This window comes from Trachypithecus francoisi, unplaced genomic scaffold, assembly GCF_009764315.1.
Source record: "Trachypithecus francoisi isolate TF-2019V2 unplaced genomic scaffold, Tfra_2.0 Lachesis_group4, whole genome shotgun sequence".
Lineage (NCBI taxonomy): Eukaryota > Metazoa > Chordata > Mammalia > Primates > Cercopithecidae > Trachypithecus > Trachypithecus francoisi.
Window position 1 is genome coordinate 140,131,453 of NW_022681469.1, and position 20,552 is coordinate 140,152,004.

The 20,552-nt window shown below is 40.0% G+C and overlaps 1 pseudogene; it reads right to left on the minus strand.

The window, feature by feature from the left end:
• Positions 1 to 990: 990 nt before the first annotated feature.
• LOC117072668 lies at positions 991 to 2,142 on the minus strand (annotated as a pseudogene).
• Between the last annotated feature and the right edge of the window lie 18,410 nt (positions 2,143 to 20,552).

The window sequence follows — 20,552 nt, forward strand, 5'->3', positions numbered from 1 at the left end:
CCAAGCTAGATCTTACGTTAGGGCCACAAAACAAGTCACAGTAAATATTAAAACGCTGAAATCATATAAAGTATTTTCTCATACTACAAAAGAAAGAAACCAGAAACCAGTAACAGAAGGATACCTGGAAAACTCAGAAATATGTGGAAATTAAACAACATACTCATAAATAAGCTATAAGTCAAAGAAGAACTTAGAAAATACTCTTTTTTTTCCATGGTAGATAAACTCCTCTTAGGAAGGGGGCAACAAACTGCTGCAGACAAAGATATACCCTATAACAACAACCCAACATGCTAGAAGGTTTTCCAGTTTAAAAGACACAAAATCCCAAAATGTGAAAACTACAGAGGAACTCAGAGGCCACTGTCCTAGTCTGTCACAGTCCTCCGTATGGCAAAGACGAAGGAAGCTGGCAATCTTTTTAGGGGTACCAAGGATCTCAGTTTGTACGGTCTTTATACATGCAGGAGCTTTCCTGCCCCCATTTCACCTCAAGTCATCTACAGCGACCGCACATGGCTCCCCTCTGTGTTCATGAAATAACTTGAGGCCAGAGTCTCTGAGCTTGAAAGTCTTGGAATCCTATGCATAGTTTGTTTGTGTGTAGATGTACAGTTTGAAGGGTAGCTTCTGTAACAAGATGTCAAACTCCACAAAAGTTCAGAATCATGTCACTGGATCCTGAGTCCCATCTCCACAGACCAGGGTGTGCCGCTCAGGTCGGTTGCCATGGTAACTGCAGCAGATGGTCCCTTTAGAGATGGAATCCAAGGACGTTATGGCCAAGGCACAGAATTTTATATCAACTGAAGAAAGTGAAGACCAGCCGGAGAGGCTGCAGTTCAGGGAAACCAGAGGCTCCTCCCTCACCACAATACTAGGAAGGACTATCCCCTTGGTGACAGAAATAAGGCACTGGACTGATTCAGGCGTGCTAGGTTCCCAGCAGAGGAGGGTGAGGGAGGAGATCCAGGGGGCCTGGCTCAGTCATCTTATCTGGTGCACCTTTCTCCCCCAGAGATAATTCTTTCAAAAAGGTTTGGATCCTACACAGACCAAAAATGCTGGTGTCAGGGCTTTTACGAAGTACCTGTGGTGCTGTAGAACCTGCAGCAAGGTGCCCTTGGCAGGCACCCGGTACAGTTCTGCCCTGTCCTCATCCTCATCGTAGACCTCCAAATTATCTGAGCAATATTTTTGCTCTAGGTCCCAAGAGGATGTTTCACCAAACATCACCATTAGGTGATCAATAAACCTGGAGTCCTCATGAAAGGCAGAGATGAAGTGCAACTGGGCATACTCTGGGTACAGAAGGAGCACAGGCCAGCTCAGCCTGCCCTGGTTATCTAGATTCAGCCTGGCTCCATGGGGGTTCTCAGAGCTGAGTCTCTCCAGGAAAAACTCACCTAGACCTTCTGAGGCTGAAATTTCATCCTCACAGGTAGTTTCAGAGAGCCTGATATTCCTAGCCTTGACGGCCTCCAGTAAAGCCTCATTCTGATTCCTCTCCTTCTTTTCTTTCAAGTTGGATTTCCCTACATCCCTCTGTTCAATTTGCTTCAGCTTTTCTGCTTTAGCCCTCATTTCCAGAAGCTTCTTCACTTTGGCATCTATCTGCAGCTCCTCATCACATCAGTTCACAGCCTTGGCAAAGTATTTCAGTTCCAGATGGCATGAGCACCTCATTGCTTTGAGGTAGCAGGATTTTAGCTTTCTGGCAGCAGTCACATCACTGACAGCAGAACGAAAATTGCCCAGATAGTACTGTGCTGCTGCCCGGTTGGTATAAAGGACAGCATTCAAGTCAGGATTTGCACATTTCTTCTTTAATCCTTCAGTGTAGGAAATCACAGCTTTCTTGTAGTCTTTTTCTTTAAAATAATCATTGCCCTCATCTTTATAGGTCTTGGCCTATTCTTCTGGAGAAAGCTTCTCATCAAAAATAATTGACTGGAGACAAGCCAAGTCAGGATTCTCCCTGGGATCAATTTCTGATGGCACTTTCTTCATAAACAGGGGGACCTTTTCAAATTCCTCCTCCCACTGTTCCTTATGAAAGCTGCCACGGTAAGGCTGGCTCTGGAGCTTTTCCAGGAACGAGTTCATGGTGTCGTCTGAGGTGGGGTCCTGCTCATGTTGCTCCACAGCTGATGCCCTGCCCTTCAGCCCAAGTCCCAGTGCTGTGAAGTGTAGAAAATACTCTACAATGAATAAAAGTAAAATATAATATCCAAAATTTATGGATGCAATAAAAGCAGTGGTCAGAAGGCACATTTAAGCTCTAAACACATTTAAAAAGAATGATATTAATAGAAAATCTAATTGCATGTCTTACATAACTAGAAAATGAAAAGCAGTCTAAAGCCAAAGCAAGGAGAAGGCAGGAAATAATGATTACGGGAAACATAAATGACATAGAGAATAGAAAAACAAGAGAGAGTATCAATGAACCTAAAACTTGGTTCTTTAAAAAGATTAACAGATTTGACAAACCTTTAGCTATACTAAAAATAAAAGACTACAATAAACAAAATAAAAAATGAAATCATAGACATTACAACTGATACCACATAAATACCAAGGATCAAAAGAGACTACTAATGAAAAATTATATGCCAACAAATTGGATTACCTACAAGAAATTGATAAATTCCTACACCATACAACCTACCAACACTGAATCATGAAGAAATAGAAAATCTAAACAGACCAATAGTGAGTAAAGAGATTGAGTCAGTCATCAAAAATTTTACAAAAAAGAAAAGCTCAGTATCAGACAGCTTCACTGATGAGTTCTATCAGTTCTTTAATGAAAATTTACACCAATCATTGCCAGACTCTTTCATGAAATTGAAGAGATGAGAATACTTCATAATTTATTGTATGAGGCTGGCATCACACAGATAACAAAGCCAGATAAAGAAATTACAAGATTGTCTCTTATAAATATAGATGCAAAACCTCTCAATAAAATCCTATAAAACTGAATGCAGCAGCATATTAAAGGGATCATACTCCATGACAAATGGGATTTTCCCAATAATGCAAGAATGGTTCAACGTATGAAAATCACTCAATATAAGAAACCACATGAATAGAATGAAGGGAGAAAAAAGACCCCAAAATATATAAACATTTCAGTTGATGCAGAGGAATCATTTGATAAAGTTCAACATTCTTTTAATGATAGAAACACTCAGCAAATGAAGAATAAAAGATATCTTCTATAACATGATAAAGGTGATATATGAAAAGCCCACAGCTAACATCACATGCGGTATTGAAAGACTCAAAGCTTTCCCTTAACAATGGGAGCAAGAGCAGGATTCCTACTATTGTTATTTCTATTCAATATAGTAGTGGAAATTCTAGCCAGAGCAATTAGAGAAGTCAAATAAATGAAAATCATACAAATTGAAAAGAGAGAAGTTCTCCATTCACAGATGACCTGGTCTTATGTGTAGAAAGCCCTAAGGATTTAATAACAAAACTACTAAAGCTAATAAATGAATTAAGCAAAGTTGCAGGACACAAAATCAATAAAAAAATCAGTTGTGTTTCTATACACTAGAAATAAGCAATATGACAAGGAAAATTTTTAAAACATTCTTTTTATAGTAGCATCTGAAAGAATAGATACTTAGGAATTTAAACAGGGAAATTAAATGCATGTACTGAAAACTACAAAACATTGCTGAAATAAATTAAAGAAGGCATAAATCAATGGAATGTGTTCATGGTGTAAGATTTAATATTGTTAAGGTGATAATGCTACTCGATTTGCTTTGTTAATCAAAGCAATCTACAGATTGAATCCAACAATTTTTTTTTTTCTTGTGGAAATAGAAAACCCGTTCTAAAGTTCATATGAAATCTTAAGGGACCTTGCACAGCCAAAACAATCTTGAAAAGAAGAATAAATGTGGACAACTCACATTTCCTGATTTCAAAACTTATCACAAAGCTACAGTAATCAAAACAGTGAGGTACTTGTATAAAGACAGACTTACAGACCAATAGATTTGAATAGAGATTCCAGAAGTAAACTCTCACATACACAGACAATTGATTTTTGACAAGGGCACAAAAGCCATTCAATGGGGGAAAAGGACAATCTTTTCAACAAATGGTGCTGGGAAAACTCTGTATCCACATGCAAAAAAATGAAGTCGAACCTTTTCCTCAAATTATATACCGAAATTTACCAAAAATGAATAAAACACTTAAATATAAGAACTAAAACTACAAAACTCAGACAAAAACATGTAACTAAATCTTCATGATCTTAATTTCTTAGATATGATACCAAAAGGATGAACAATAACAAAAATAGATGAAGGGTAGAAAGCAAAGTGATAATGGAAGATGAGAGCTGAGTGATGTGACCAGGAACCAAGGAATGCCATGGTCTCTAGATATGGGGAGGTAAGGGACCAATTTTCCCCGGAAACTCCTGAAGGAACTTGCCATGCTGACACCTTGATTATAACCCTTTAAGATACATTTTGGACTGTTGACCTCCAGGACTGTAAGATAATACATTCGTATTGATTTAAGCCACTGAATATGTGGTGATTTGTTACAGCAGCAATAGTAAACTAATACACAATCTAAATGAAAGTAGGGATTTCTGTCTTCCCACACCCTGCTCACTTCACTACAGAAGTTATAGCACTTAATATATTCTTCAGTAAATATTTGTTGAGTAAAATGAATGAAGCCAGAATTTAGAGTCAGATTACACTTGGTTGGTTAACCGTTGTGAGGAAAGCAGGTGAAAGTTATCTTGGCCTTGCTTCTACTTGCACTGGGAAGCACTGTCATCAATGTGAAGGGGTTGCTGTGGGTTTCGAGAGAAAAGAAAAGGTGTGAGAATCTCCCAGGTACAGTGGGAGCTGATCTGTGCTAGGGAAATAAAGTAGTATTGCTTGGTTATTGCTCACTTGGCCACTAATATAACATGAATTGAGACAGTATGGTTGTGTATTTTTCTCCAATTAAGATTATGGGGAGGCATGGCCTAAGGAAAGTTACTTATTTCACAAGGGTGATTTGATAGAGACAGCAAGCCAGGTAGCTGGGGTGTTTGCAAGGGCATGATCATGATGGTGTACCATGCAATTTAAACAGAGGCAGGAGGAAATAAAGACTTGATGTAATATGTTCAGATCCATGAATAAAACATCATAACAGGAGTCACAGTATTGTCAGACTAGAGGTACTGAGAGCTGGACACTTAAAAGAGATGGAAGGGTGGAATGTTTGAGATTGAGTGAATGGAGGTGCTGTGGTCATTTAGTGATGCTACGGTCTTGGGGTGGCCATGGGAGGGGTGGGAGGCTGAGGTGGAGCAGAGGACAGACTCATCTGGAGATGATGCAATAAATGAAGGGGAAGGCTAGGCCCTGCAAGGAGCTCTCTTGTGTATATTAAAATCATCAAAAACTGTGGCAGCAGTGATTGCAGAGATCCTAGTGACCATGATCAAGGAATGAAGAGGAAGACCAGCAGTCTAGAGATTGCTGCACTTGTGGGGCGGGAAGTGGGCGGTAACGGATGACAATCATTAATTTGATTAAAAAAATATTGAATGTCTGCTCTGTGCCAGGCACGTGGTGGTAGGGTCTGATGGGAGGTTAAGGGAAGAGAAGTGGAGAATGATCTGGAGATTTCAATGAGCAAGAAGGTATTTACCCCATATCCAGGCCCAATGGATTGAAGCCTTAAAAGAAAACAGCAACACCTGAGAAGGATGCCAGGAAATGAGTCCGGGGGTACACATGGAGTCAGCTGAAGTACACCCGGAAGAAGGACAGAAGAAAGACTGTGAAGGACTTAAGAGTCAGGGAGGGGTGTGAACTGGCTCAGAAAGGGTGATGCATGGGTAGGCCAGGGGGTGAGGAATGAACAGGAGTCTTGGATTTCCTGTGGTCACTCAGGGAAACCTAGCAGCTAAAAGTAAGCGATTTAAGCAAATGAATGGACAGATGAATTAACCAATAGACTGAAGATGGTTGAATGCTTCCACCAGCCTTGCTTCAGGCCCTATTTAGAACTGAAGTTGACTTTCTCCTTCTTTTAATAGCTGCAAAAATGATGAATTTGATTTTAGTCTCTAGAAGCAACTTCCTTTTGAAATCAGGTGAGGATCTTGGCAGATGCGAGGACTCTTTCAGAACCTGCATGTACATGAGAAAGGGATATGACAGTATGAAGTTCTCCTGTTTGAAGAAGCTTAATGGAGCCACTTTTTTACTCAGTTGACTGACACCTGGAGCTGGTGCACTCTTTGAATTGCATGGTGTGCCTGCCACCACCTTTTGACTTCTCCAGCCTGAACACCTGCCTTTTTGGGGAGAACTATGGTAACATATGGGGAGGCGTCCTGTATTTTCTGCAGTGTCTGACAAAGAAAACCTAGTTGGTTCATACGTATATATGATCTTTCAACACAAACTTCAAATAAATGTCTTCACTCCTTGGGGAGAAGCAGGGCAGAGCCCCACTGTCTCAGCTAGCTCTCACTTGGCTGTCTTGTTTTGGGGCTGGAAGGCCACACTGTTGTTCCTGCAGTAGAGGCAGAGTCTGGGCATTGTCCCTTTGTAGCTGAGAGCAATTGTGTCTGCTTTGCTAAAGTAAAGTTGTTTTTTACTTTAGTCTGATCTCCAAATCCTTCTCTTTGAGATACCTCTGCCATCCAAGATCAGGAGATACTGAATTTTCAAAGCACTTTCTTAGGAGTTGCATGAGCAAAACATACACCTGCTCTTGTTTTCAAGGGATGTGGGCAAGAAGTAAAAAGAACAAACTGTTAATGAGAACACTTTCTGTATTCCTCCCTCCCCACCGACACATACTAGCACCATAAAATTTAAAATGCATCAAATGACTGTAGTAAGACTTTACTTTGATATGTGAGGCAAAATGTTGAACATGGGTGCTAATTAATCATCACAGAGTTACAGGGGAACCTGGACGAATTAAGACTGGGGCGAGAGAGAGCTCATCAAAGATCTTGCCTTGTAGCTCAAGAAGAAAATGTTTAACTTAGTGTCTGGACACTCTGAGGATAGAATGAAATGCTGTGTGTGGCCTGGTGGCCTTGGAAGCCGGCATGGTTTCAGCACGCAGGGTTGGGGTGAACCTTCTCTCCCTCACGGTGGCAGCCATCTCAGTCTGCCCCAGGATGTGCAGGCTGCTTGTCCCTGGCCTCACATCCTGCTCTGAGTGGGATTGTGACCCCCTGAAGTGCATATGTTGAAGCCCTAACTGCTCCTGTGATGTATTTGGAGGTGAAGCCTTTAGGATATAAGTAGGGTTAGATGAAGTCCTAAGGACCTCCATGATGGTATTAGTGTCCTTACAAGAAGAGGAAGAGACACCAGAGCTTCCTGTGTCTCACAGTCTTGTGAGGACAGAGGCAGCAGGTGGCTGTGTGCAAACCAGGAAAGGAGCCCCCACTAGGGAACCAACTGGCTGGTCCCCTGATCTTGGACTTCTGGAGCAGTAAGGAACAAATGTTGGCTGTTTAGGGTGCCCAGGTCATTTGTTATGGGAGCCCAGGCTAAGACATACACCTTCTCAGCACCTGTGTGTGACAGAACACAGGCTTTGGTGCCAAACATGCCTGCACTCCATCACATACCCTGTTATGTGGCCTGTGGTTAGGCACTGTCTCAGTGAGACCCCACCTGGATTAGAAAGTCCTTCTCATGCCATATATGCTCCCTGTGCCACGGGTGGTTCCCATTGTGGTCTCTAAGGCCACCAGCCATTCAGGTGATTACACAGCAAATGTGTGGGGCTGTGGTTGGGCTCCTGTCTTCCCAGTGGTCAGGGGCATGAAGATACACCTCTCACCACCTTCCATTTTGCTATCACATGCCCTTTGTGTTGAACTCTTGTAAGTCTATGTTATGAGCCAAATCCTGTCACCCCAAAATTCACATGTTGAACTAACCCCCAGGAGCCCAGAATACAGCTAGATTTGGATATAGAATCTTTGCCAATAAGGTAAAAGGAGGTATTTAGGGTGGGTCCTAATCCAATATTACTGGTGATCTTTTAAGAAGAGCAAGTTAGGACTCACACACAGAGAAATGACCATATGAGGACACAGGGAGAAGATGCCCCATCTATAAGACAGGGAGAATGGCCTCAGGAGAAACCAGCCCTGACACCACCTTGATCTCAGACTTCCAGCCTTCAGGATGGTGAAAGAATACATTTCTGTTGTTTGAGCTGCACAAGCTGCAGTGTTCGTTACAGCAGCCTGAGCAGACTGATGCAGGCTGTCACCACTCAGTGCCTTCAGCTGTACTTCTTGTCAGGATGCCATTTCCTTAGTCTCCACGGAGCTAACTTCGATTCATTTCTCAGGAATTCACTTGGGCATTCTTCAATGTTCTAGGAAGTCTTCTCTGTACCCCTCAGGCTAGGCTCTGCCTTCGGGGTGCCCCTGGTTCCCTGGGCTGGCTGTGTTTGCAGGGTTGATCCCAGTGTGCTGTATCCCACTGTGCTTCCAGGGTCCTTGTTTGACTGCAGATTTCTCTTGTGTCCAGTTGTTATCTTTGAATTGTGTCCTCAGTGCCCGGTACTGTGTTTGGGATATGGACCATACTTAATAAACATATGTTGAATGAAGAAATAGATGAATCACAGTGGTAAACCCAAGTGAAAATCTGAATGATAAATTATCAAAGAAGCACAATAGACTACTGTAGTCCACTGGAGCCATGCCATTGGTGCTACCCTGGCCTTTTGGTTTGAATCAACTGGTAATCATGTTGATGGTCTACTTCACTTTGTGGTTTTGACATGACTATCATGTCACTGAAAGATAAACAGATCCACTATTAGGGAAGAGTTACTTGAACAGAGGCCAGGAGAGATACGTCCTCTTGTTTTTGATGCATATGGAAATGTCACACTGACTGTTTTTCAGAAAGCCAGGATAACAACACAGCCTCTTGAAACGGTTATTGAGGATTTTCGAGGGATTCGTAAATTATTTTTTTAACCAAATGGGGAAGCAGCTTTTTTATATACTGCGAAATTGTGGAGATAAAAGTTTCCTTGCTTGTGTTTCTTTTTAAAATTATAAAGGCAGACCCAGCTTACAAAAGGAGAAATGGGATGGATGTAGAGAGAGGTGCGTGAGGTGGGCTTTTGTATCCTCTGCATCCTGCCTTCTGCACAAGCCCCAGAGTACCCTTCTGCTCAATGAGGGACCCCTCAGGTGCCAGGCCTGGTTGGCCAGGCTGGGCTGCAGCCCCTTCATAAGCTTCTAGTATGACAGTGTTGTTAAACAGCTCTGTTTTTTAAGTTTTAGGTTCCACTTGGAGTTTGTACATAGAAGACATTTGGAAGAATAAAATCCATATAAAACCATGTTTATCCAGCCTACTTATTCTTGTTATTCTTCATTCTTGGAACGTGTGTGGAAATTTTATAATAATTAATTGCTTAAGGTTTTATTTCCTTGTCCTGTTGTCTTGGTGTTTACTGCCCGTTTCCCAGGATACTGACGAGGAAATGGAATGAAAAGGCCCTTAACACGCTCTGGACATGGCCACCCTGAGTTGTACTTGGCTATGGGAGCTCAAGTTCACAGCAAGAGAACAGAGGCCAGAATGGCCAGCTCAATTTCTTGGCTGCATTATCATGTGAACTTTTCCCTCCCTATCAGTATTAAACCTCTTCCCAGCTCTACATGGGACATGTTTTGTCTCTGGGGTCAATGGGGTTGTTGAAAACAAAGACTGTGGTGTTGTCAGTGATGTACTGCTATGGGAGAGGATGGGTCTCAGTAGCAAGAACTACCTCCCACCAATGACACCTCATCTAGTCCTGGACCACTGGTGTAGAATCATTGAATTATATGTGATGTTAACATGAATGACTTTGATCAGAAACGTAGAGGCAAGGAAAGAAGTACCATGAATGGAAACAGTTCAGGGAAGGTTTATCAACCTCTCCAGACCTTATTTCTCCATCTAAGTGAGGGAAGAGTGTGATGTGAAGATGTCATGTGCCAGGTGCCAGCTCTAGTGCGTCATGTGCCAGTGCCCAGCTAAGGCTCACTCTTCCTCCCTTTTCTTACTTCTCAGCTTCCAGCATAGAGTTCTTATTCTGCATGCCGGAGGAGAGCACCAACTTTGGAGCCCCCCAGCCCTGAGTGTGACTATGGGTTCTTGCTTTTCATGAGCATTTCAGTGTTGTTTTGAGGATAGAAAAATACTGTGAAGCATTTAACATGTTTCAAGCACATTGTATGCACTCAATTCATGGTCACTATTATTTTGTTTATAAATATAATATAAATATAAATATAATAAAATGCTTCCCAACTAGTCCTCAAAAGAAGACTGCCTGAAATGTATTGATATTTTTCTTTTTGATTGCTGGAGCTGTCATATGCCAAATGCTCTTGGGACGCAGAATTCTATTTTTTTGGAAATGAGGTCATGGGTCGAATGATTGGCAAAGAAAGTCATATTTCATTTTGTTTTTTATTGTTCTCTTCTCACAAAGTATGAAGTGGATCATTGGCAACCCTAATTTAAAATAGTGCTAAATAGAAAGTATATGTAACACTACTTATTTATTCTGGAACTTTAAAACTATAGTGAAAAATTTTCTAGACCAGAGTCAGCACACTTTTTTTCTGAAAAGGACCAGATGGTATATATTTTAAGCTTTGCAGGCCTTCCTGTCTCTGTCACAACTACTCAACTCTGCTGTTTAGTGCAAAAGCAGCTGTGAACAATATAGAAATGATGAGTGTAGCTACGTACCAGTAAAACTTGAGCGGTGTGACACTGACTTGTCAGATTCTCCCCCTGTATCTTGCTTTCCTCATTACAAAAGGAACATCAGTCTGAGGATGCTAAACATTGTACCTAAATGTACCTAGCACAATATCAGGCATGAGCTAATGGAGCTCACTTTGGCCTTTTATGCCATGGGTCCACAGTCCATGTGCTGTTCTTGATTAATTTAATTTTGGAGTGGTGAAGGCATTGCATGATCTATCTATTTGTAGCAACTGGGGTGCTGTGTTGAGAACGATTCTGGGACTGTCTGGGCTTGGCTGAAAAGTATGCGGTGACGTCCATTCCTAGTGTTTCTTCTTTTCTTGTTATGTTCCCTGTATTTCAGCCATTTTTTTCTTCTGGTTTCTTCAGTCTAGTTTTTTTTTTTCCAATCTCATAGCACCCGTTACCTTCACTCACAGTGGCAAATGGGTTATGTCTATAATTCTGGGTTGGAGAGGAGATGTTGACATGACTATTTCTTTAAAGTTTTATATGGTTTAAACTCTAATTTTAATCTGATGATTAAGCAAGATGTACATTTTAATTGATTAGTATTTTCTTAAGGTATAGGATAAAACTATTTTCACATGTACGCTTTCTTTCTCTTTCTTTTTCCCCTTCCTTCCTTCCTTCCTTCCTTCCTTCCTTCCTTCCTTCCTTCCTTCCTTCCTTCCTCCCTTCCTCCCTTCCTCCCTTCCTCCCTCTCTTCCTCTCTCTCCCTCTCTCTCTCTCTTTCTCTCTTTCTCTCTTTCTTTTATTCTTTTTGAGATGGAGTCTCCCTCTGTTGCCCAAAGGCACGATCTTGGCTCTCTGCAACCTCTGCCTCCCGGGTTCAAGTGATTGTCCTGCCTCAGCCTCCCGAGTAGCTAGGATTACAGGTGTGTGCCACTATGCTACAGGCTAATTTTTGTATTTTTAGTATTTTTAGTTGGCCAGGCTGATCTTGAACTCCTGACCTCAGGTGATCCACCTGCCTTCGGCCTCCCAAAGTGCTAAGATTATAGGCATGAACCACCGTGCCTGACATCTACATGTGTGTTTTATGTGTGAGATGTTGTCAATCTTAATTTAGGAAAAATCCTTTTTAATTTTCTAAGGTTTCTTTTTTCTTCTTTTATCCCCCAGGATTGTCATGAAAGCTAATTTCTGTCTTCTGCAGTGGAATGCAGGAGACTACAGCTCTGAAGCATCATTCTCCACACCTTTCTCTTGCTTCCCTCCCTGCCCTCCCTCCTTTCTCTTGCTACACCACCCCTGCAGAGCAGAGCAAGGAGGCTGGCCCAGTCCTGCAGAGGCTTCCTGTGCAGGCTGATTCCTTTCCTGTGTTTGTAAAGTTGGAGGCAGTCCACAAGGCAGCTTTCTGCACCATCTGCAGAATTTGTAGGTTCCTAAGGTCACCCTCAGGTTTAATAATTTGCTAGGTGAGTTCTTACAGAACTCACTGAAAGCTGTTATACTCATGGTTATGGTTTAGTTGAGTGAAAGTATACAGATTACCATCAGCCAAGAGGGGAGATGGAGGGCAGAGTCGAGAGCTTTCCAGATGTGGAGCTTCTAGTTGTCCTTATGGTGGAGCATGGACAATGTCAGCTTCTGCTGGGAATGGTATGTGACAATGCTTGTGGGGTATTGACAACCAGGGACCCTCACCTGAGTCTTGCTGTCCTGGGTTCTGATTGGTGTTTGAGCGAAAAGACAGGGTTGACTGCCCAAGTCAATGACCTTTACTCTCCACCCCTCTGGAGGAAGAGTGAATACTGCATGACCCAAAGCCCCCATCGTAAATCACTGCTGTTAAACCGTCCAGTGGCCAAAGCCCCAGGCTCAGGTGAGCTTCTTTGTTGGAGATATTATGTTTATCTTAACACATGTCATCCCTTGAATAAATTAATGCTGTCTGTGACTCAACTGGACGATGACACCTGGAAGATCTGCATTTGGAATCCTCTGGGACTCTGCCCCATGTGTCTCTTCTGTTGGCAGATTTTAGCCTGTGTCCATTCCCTGTAGTATAACATGCCGTAAATATGCTAGCTTTTAGAAGAATTCTGTGTATTCAGTGGAATTCTGTAGCTGGAGAAGGGATTGAGGGTGGAAGTGTACGAGAAATACTTGTACAAAACATACCATGAGGCATAGGCCAACCAAAATACTGAGATATAGTCAGGAGATGAGAAAATGCCCCTCCTCCTACACCTTATCACCATGCTAAGAAGCCACCAGTAATAAGTGGATTAGAGCTGAACAAGTTGCGAGATTAAGACCCTCTCTGAGAACGTTGTATAAAAGAGGGATGAAAAAAAAAAAGCAAATAGGGTGGAAAATTTTAAAAAGCAACAACAGAAGCACTTACTAGAGGCATTTGAAGTCTTTAGTGGCTACAGCTACAACAAGCATTAAACATAACTCCTAGACATATTATGTTTAACATAAATCTTGCTATGTGTTAAATAATGATAATTTAACATAATTTTATGTTAAATGAAGATTTACCATAAATCTTCATGTTAATATCCTATTTACATCAATAACTATTATCCTATGCAACATGGCTGGCTTTCAACAAGAAATTACAAAGAATGGCAAAGGCAAAATAAACAAAGCTTCACAATCTGAAAAGGCAAAATAAAAAGAGAAATAATCAGAATCAGACTCTGAGATGACACAATTGTAGGAATTATCAGATAGGAACTTTTGATAACCATATTAAGAGCTAAAATAATATAGTAATAATAATAATAATATACAAGGCCAGATAGTCAATGTCAGAGGAGAAATTGAAACTATAAAAATGTATCAAAAAGAAGTACTAAAAATAAAAAAGAAAACAGTAACAGAAAAGAAGGTTGCCTTCAGTGGACACATCAGGAGACTCAATATATCTAAAGAATCCTAAACTCAAAGGAACTTGAGTTTAGGTCAATAGAAACATCTAAAACTCAGATGCAAAGAGAAAATTAAAAATAATATTAATACAGAATAAAATATCAAAAAACTATGGGATAATATAAAAAATTACAACATACACAGAGTACCAGAAAAACAAAAAAGAAAAAGATAATGGGTGTATAGAAAATATTAAAAAATGTAATAGCCAAGCACTTTCTAAGTTTCACATTTTATTGATTGAAACTACAGTAACACACAGGTCCAAGAAGCTATACATACTATATTCAAATTGTAGAAAATGAGAAACAAAAAGAAAATTTTGAAAAAAGCCAGGGAAAGAATATACATCACTTATAAAGGAACAAAGATAAGGATTACAGCAGATTTGTTATAAGAAACCATGCAAACAACAGGAAAATGAAATAAGTTCTTTAAAGAACTTGTTGAAAAAATATCTCAACCTAAAATTTTATAGCCAGTGAAATTATAGCTGGCCACTTCCTAAAAGTGAAGCAGAAATAAAGACTTTCTCAGACTAACAGAAAAACGAGAAAATTCGTTGTAACCTGATCTGCCTTGAAGGAAATTTTAGAGTAAATTCTTTAGTCAGAAGGAAAATTATATAGGTCAGAAACTTGGATCTATATAAAAAAGGAAAGGCATCAGAAAAGGAAGAAATGATGATAAAATATACTAATTTTCCTTATTCTTAATTGATCTAAAAGGTAACAGTCTACTTATAGCAATAATAGTAATAATATTGGAAGTTTATAGCATATGGATAAGTAATATGAATAACAGCATCATCAGAAGAGTTGAAAGGGGGAAACTGGAAATATTCTGCTTAAGCTATCTTCATTACCTGTGAAGAAATAAAGTATTATTTGAAGATAAATTTAGATTATTTAAAAATGTGCATTATGAACCCTTGGGCAACCACTCAAGAAGTTAAAAAAAGAAGTACAAATGATATGCCCAGAGAGGAGATAAAATGGAATCAAATAAAATTCTTAGTTAAAATGAGAGAATGCAGAAAAGAGGAAAAAAGGGAGATGCAAAGAACAAACCAACAAATGGACAACAGAAAGATAGTAGATTTTTATTAGTAATCAACTTAAAAATGGCCTAATTGTAACAATTAAAAATTAGAGATTATCAGAGTAGATTTAAAAAAGAGACCTGATCATATGATGCCTACAAGAAACCCATTTTAAATATTAATATAAAGACTCAAGTAGGTTAAAAGCAGAGATGGAGAAACTTATACCATGCTAACACTAATCAAAAGAATGCTGGAATAGCTATATCTGTTTCACACAAAACAGACATTTGAACAAGGATGATTTATCGGTATAAGGAGGTCCCTTGCATGATGATATAGAGACCAATTCTCTAGGAAGACATAATTTCAAGTATGTATGCTCCTAACAACAGAGCATCAAATACATGAGGCAAAACCAAATAGAACTGAAATGAGAAGTAGGTAAATCTACTATTATAGTTTGAAACTCCAGTACCCCTCTACTAATAATAGATAGATCGGGTGAAGAGAAAATCAGTAAGGATACATATTACCTGATTTGCACTATCAAGCAGACTGAGCTAATTGGGATTTATAGAACACTTCATTCAACAAAAGCAGGCTACATATTCTTCTCAAGTACATACGGAACATTCACCAAGATAGCCCATATTCTTAGTGAAAAAAAAAAAAAAACAATTAAATGGAGAGGAATAGGGAAATTATACAAAATGCATTATCAAGACGCAGTGAAATTAAACAAGAAATCAATAAATGAAAAATAGGAAAATATCAACATATGTGGAAATTTAATATATTATAAAAAACCTTGGTTAAAGAAGTCTCAAATGAAATTTTAAAAATTAAACTGAATGAAAATGAAAACACAACTTATAATTTACAGGATGCAACTAAAGCAGCACCTTAAGGAAATTTATAACTGATTACATATGTTAGAAAAGTAGAAATATCTACAAATCCATTATGCAGGCATCAGTCTTACTTAGTAAGCTAGAAAAAAAAGAACAATTAAGTGTAAAGCAAACAGGGAAAACAACCAATAAAGATTATAGCATAAATCAATGAACAGAAAAATAGGGAAAATCAATGAAACAAAAATTTGGTTATTTGAAAAGTCCAGCGAAATTGGTAAACCTCTAGCCAGACTAACCAGTAAAAAGAAAATAAAGATACATATTTATAATTTCAAGAATGAAAGAGGGGTTATGACTGCTGATTCATAGATATTGAAAGGACAATGAAGGAATACTGCAAACAACTTTACACCTGTATATTTTAAAGCTGAAATGAAGTAAGCCAATTCTTTGAAAAACAAAAATCACAAAAATCCAATTAAGGAGAAAGAGGTAACTTGACTATCTCTATATCTACTAAAGACGTTAAATTGTCAATTAAATTCTAAACAATTTGCCAGTGAAACCACCTGGCAAATTATATTAAATATTTGAAGAGATAATACAAATTCTACATAATATTGACCAGAAATACAAAAGGAAGGAAACTTTTCAATTCATTTTATGAAACCAAGATTACCCTAATTACCATAATCAGATATTACAAGAAAATTGCAAATATCTCTCATTAATAGAGATATAAAAATCCTTAGCAAAATGTTAGCAAATAAAATCCTGCAATAAAAAGGATAATACATTACAATCAACTGGAGTTCCTTTCAAGAGTGAAAAGTTGGTTCAACATTCATAAATCAAAAACTTTTGTTTATGATATTAACAAATTAAGAAAAACTGTAAGGTCATATTTTATCTATGTGTGTATTTTTCAAAAAAATAGTTTAAAATTACTAAAAGAACTGACTAGGAGGCTGGTATGATCCACGAAAGGGAAGGAAGAACAGTGTGGTGTGGGGTGGCCCACCTGAGAACCACATGGGGCAGGGAAGCCACCTCCCCCGAGCCAAGGGAGGTGGTGAGAGAGCATATGTGCTTTTTCCATAGAACTTTGCAACCCACAGATTGGAAGATTCTACTTGCGAACCCACACCACCAGGGCCTAGTGTCCCAACCCCAGAGCAGTACAGATTCTCAACACCTTGTCAGCTGGAATATGCTTAAGTCTACTGAAGTCCTGGGGAAGGGGCGACCAGCTTCGGCTGCTGTCTAAGCTGTTTGAGCTCCTTGAGGGAGGGGCAGCAGCCAGCATTGGCACTCACAACTGCTTAGCACGCTAAGCTCCCTGGGTGGGGGAAGGGTGGCATCCATCTCTATAGCTCCAGACTGTGCTTTTCCCCTGCTGGAGCTGGGGAGGCTGGAGGGCTTGGTCCCAAGACATGTTCCCCACAGCCCAACACACCAGCCGTGGCAGACTGTGGCCAGAGTGACCAGAGTGCTTCTTTAGACCTGATCTTGACCCATCCTTCCTCACTGGGTGGGGCTTCCCGTCAGGAACTCCAATAACTCCAACCAGAGGCTCAGGGACAGAACCCGGATCTCCCTGAGCCTGAGTCCCTAGAGGGAGGGGTGGCCACAGTCTCTGCGGACGAGCAGACTTAGCCTTTCCTCCTGGTAGTTCTGAGGAATCTAGGCAGCCTAGACGAGTGGGTTTCCCCCACGTGAAGCACACCCCCTCCACCAAGGTTCAAAGTGCTTCATTAAACAGGTCCTGTTCCCTGAGCCACCCAATTGAGTGAGACCCTCCAACAGGGGTTGTCAGACCCTATATAGGAGTGATCCTACTGGCATCAGGTTGGTGCCCCTCAAGGTCAGAGATCCTAGAAGAGGGAGTAGGCACCCATCTTTGCTGTTCTCTAGTCTCCTTAAGTGACATCTCCAGGCGCAGGAGCAGACCAGATGAATAGGGCCTGAAGTGAACCCCCAGCAAACCTCAGCAGCCCTACAGAAGAGGGACCTGACTACTGAAAAACAAAAACAAACAGAAAGCAACAGCGACATTAAAAAACGTCATCAACAACAAAAAGTCCCCGCAAAAATCCCATCCAAGGGTCAGCAGCCTTAAAGAGCGAAACTAGACAAACTCATGAAGATGAGAAAGGATCAACAAAAAAAGGCTGAAAACCCAAAAGGACAGAGTGCCTCTTCTCCTCCAAATGATTGTAACGTTTCCCCAGCAAGGGCACAGAACTGGACGGAGGATGAGATGGAGAAATTGACAGACGTGGGCTTCAGGAGATGGGTGATAGAAAACTACGCTGAGCTAAAGGAGCATATTTTAACCCAATGCAAAGAAGGTAAGAACTTGATAAAAGGTTAGAGGAGCTGCTAACTAGAATAACCAGTTAGAGAGGAACAAAAATGACCTGATGGAACTGAAAAACACAGCACGAGAACTTTGTGAAGCATACCCAAGTATCAACAACCAAATTAACCAAGTAGAAGAAAGGATACCAGAGATTGAAGACCACCTTGCTGAAATAAGGCATGAAGACAAGACTAGAGAAAAGAGAATGAAAAGGAATGAACCAAACCTTCAAGAAATATGGGACTTCATAAAAGGACTGAACCTACAATTAATTAGAGTACCTGAAAGAGACAGGGAGAATGGAAACAAGCTGGAAAACATACTTCAGGATATTATCCAGGAGAACTTCCTCAACCTAGAAAGACAGGCCAACATGCAAATTCAGGAAATGCAGAGAATACCACTAAAATACTCCATGAGAAGATCAACCCCAAGACACATAATCATCAGATTCTCCAAGGTCAAAAAGAAGGAAAAAAAATGTTAAGGGCAGCCAGAGAGAAAGACCAGGTCACCTACAAAGGGAAGCCCATCAGACTAACAGTGGACCTCTCAGCAGAAACTCTACAAGGCAGGAGAGATTGGGGGTCAATATTCAACATTCTTAAATAAAAGAATTTTCAACCCAGAATTTCATATCCAGCCAAACTCAGCTTCATACATGAAGGAGAAATAAAATCCTTCCTAGACAAGCAAATGCTGTGGGATTTCATTACCATCAGGCTTGCCTTGCAAGAGCTCCTGAAAGAAACACTAAATATGCAAAGGAAAAACTGGTACTAGCCACTGCAAAAACACACCAAAATATAAAAACCAATAACGCTATGAAGAAACTACATCAACTAGTGTGCAAAATAACCAAATAGCATCATGAAGACAGGACCAGATTCACACATGACAATACTAACCTTAAATGTAAGTGGGCTGAATGCCCCGATTAAAATACACAGTCTGGCAAATTGGATAGTCAAAACCCATCAGTGTGTAGTATTCAGGAGACCCATCTCACATGCAAATACACACATAGACTCAAAATAAAGGGATGGAGGAAAATTTATCAAGCGAATGGAAAGCAAAACAAAACAAAACAACACAGGGGTTGCAATACTAGTCTCTGACAAAACAGACTTTAAACAAATAAAGGCCAAAAAAGACAAAAGCATTACATAATGGTAGAAAGAACAATTCAACAAGAAGAGCTAACCAGTTTAAATATATATGCACCCAATATAGGAGCACCCAGATTCATAAAATAAGTTCTTAGAGACCTACCAAGAGACTTCAACTCCTACATAATAATAGTGGGAGATTTTAACATCCCGCTGTCAATATTAGACAGATCAATGAGACAGAAAATTAACAAGGATATTCAGGACCTGAACTCAGCTCTGGATCAAGTGGACTTAATAGACACCTATAGACCTCTCCACCCCAAATCAACAGAATATACATTCTTCTCAGTGCCATATGGCACTTATTCTAAAATCAACCACATAATTGGAAGTAAAACTCTCCTCAGCAAATGCAAAAGAACTGAAATCATAATGAACAGTCTCTCAGACCACAGTGCATTCAAATTAGAACTCAGGATTAAGAAACTCACTCAAAACCACACAATTATATGGAAATTGAACAACCTGCTCCTGAATGACTCCGGGGTAAATAATGAAATTAAAGTAGAAATCAAGAAGTTCTTTGAAACCAATGAGAAGAAAGAGGCAATGTAGCAGAATCTCTGGGACACAGCTAAAGCAGTGTTAAGGGGGACATTTATTGCACCAAATGCCCACATCAGATTCAGGACAGAGGCATGGGCAAAGACTTCATGACAAAAACACCAAAAGCTATTGCAACAAAAACCAAAATTGACAAATAGGATCTAATTAAACTAAAGAGCTTCTGCTCAGCCAAAGAAACTATTATCAGAGTGAACAGGCAACCTACAGAATGGGAAAAAAATGTTTGCAATATACTCATCTGACAAAAGTCTAATATCCACAATCTACAAGGAACTTAAATTTACAACAACAGCAAAAAAACCCCCAACAAACATATGAAAAAAGCTCACCATCACTGATCATCAGAGAAATGCAAATCAAAACCACAGTGAGATACCATCCCATGCCAGTCAGAATGATGATTATTAAAAAGTCAAGAAACCACCAATTCTGGCGAGGATCTGGAGAAATAGGAACACTTTTACACTGTTGGTGAGAATGTAAATTAGTTCAATCATTATGGAAGATAGTGTGATCTGGAACCATAAATACCATTTGACCCAGCAATCCCATTGCTGGGTATATATCCAGAGGAATATAAATCATTCTTTCATAAAGATACATGAGCATGTATGTTTATTGCAGCACTATTTACAATAGCAAAGATGTGGAACCAATCCAAATGATAGACTGGATAATGAAAATGTGATACACACACACACACACACACACACACACACACCATGGAATACTGCACAGCCATAAAAATTTATGAGATCATGTCCTTTACAGGGACGTGGATGAAGCTGGAAGCCATCATTCTCAGCAAACTAACACGAGAACAGAAAACCAAACACTGCATGTTCT